Source organism: Capra hircus, chromosome 11 (assembly GCF_001704415.2).
Source record: "Capra hircus breed San Clemente chromosome 11, ASM170441v1, whole genome shotgun sequence".
NCBI lineage: Eukaryota > Metazoa > Chordata > Mammalia > Artiodactyla > Bovidae > Capra > Capra hircus.
Genome location: NC_030818.1, coordinates 60,596,151 through 60,597,688, shown reverse-complemented (window position 1 = coordinate 60,597,688; position 1,538 = coordinate 60,596,151). Strand labels below are relative to the sequence as shown.

Sequence of the window (1,538 nt, the reverse complement as noted above, 5' to 3'; positions counted from 1 at the left end):
TGTTGGAGAAATTTAAGGCTGATAACAGATTAAAAACACAGCATGCTTGGGGGCAGGGGGTGGGATGGATTGGGAGATTGGGACTGACATATATATATATGTATATATATGTGTATATATATATATATATATATATACATATAAAGTAAAGTAAAGTCGCTCAGTCGTGTCCGACTCTTTGCGACCCCATGGACTGTAGCCTACCAGGCTCCTCCCTCCATGGGATTCTCCAGGCAAGAGTATTGGAATGGGTTGCCATTGCCTTCTCCAGGGGATCTTCCCAACCCAGGGATCGAACCCGGGTCTCCTGCATTCCAGGCAGACGCTTTAACCTCTGAGCCACCAGGGAAGCCCATATATATATATATATATATATACACACACACACACATATATATATATATATATATACACTAGTATATATAAAATAACTAATAAAAACCAACAATATAGCACAGGGCACTCTACTCAGTGCTCTGTAGTGACCTAAATGAGAAGCAAATCTAAGGAAGAGGGGAAGGAAATCCAAGGAAGAGGGGGTATATGTGGATGTGTGGCTGACTGACTTTACTATACAGCAGAAACTAATAGAACACTGTAAAGCAACTATGTGTGTGCGCTCAGTCACGTCTGACTCTGCAACTCCATGGACTGTAGCCCACAAGCCTCCTCTGTTCATGGGATTCTCCAGGCAAGAATACTGGAGTGGGATGCCATTTCCTCCTTCAGAGGACCTCCCCAACTCTGGGATCAAACCTGTGTCTCTTGAGTCTCCTGCAAGGGCAGGTGGATTCTTTACTGCATCACCTAAAGCCAACTAAACTCCAGTTTAAAGAAAGAAGAGGAAAGCAGCCCATGGTGACAGTCTCTGCGGGGAAATCTCAGGATCGAGCAGATTTCCTGAGAGCAGTCAATAGTGCTGGGAGGAGGCTGAACGTCTGTGATAGAAGCAACTCAAGGCCAAGCTATGGGGTGACCCAGCAGGAGATCAGTTGTGGGAATCTCAGAGCCCGTAGGACTGCTCTGCCACTTCTGGGAACACACCAGACCTCCAGTTATTCACAGACTTCTCTTCCCACAGGCATCAGGTTAATATTTTAAACATTAACTCTGTTTGTTTTGCTTCAGTTTTGTTTGCTGAGACCACCTGTGCTCAGGAGGGCTTAGCCATACGTGCGCCATCTTTATTACCATATGCAGAGCTCACTATTGTTTAACTTGATATTTTGACCCCTTCACTCCATCCCCAATCTCATTTTTCTCTATCATTCTTTTTGTCCAGCCAATCTGTATTTCTATTTGTATCTAGGCCCAAGATTAATATTATTTTGTGCGATCTTTGAAAATATCCTTAAGCAGTCTTTTGGTTTACATGTCATTCTTTCCTCACTTTTTTTTTTCCAGTCAAGATTATGAGATTTTGAGATGGTTTCAAGTTAATATAAAAGAAAAAATGGACCTTTTATCTGCTGAATGGTATTCATCATTTTCATATAACAATTTATTTATCTACTTTCCTACGAATAAGCTTCTAGGTG

At 42.1% G+C, this 1,538-nt stretch overlaps 1 non-coding gene across 1 annotated transcript; it reads right to left on the bottom strand.

The window, feature by feature from the left end:
- TRNAS-GGA lies at positions 278 to 349 on the bottom strand. The gene has a single exon. It is a non-coding gene; the product is annotated as a tRNA-Ser (tRNA).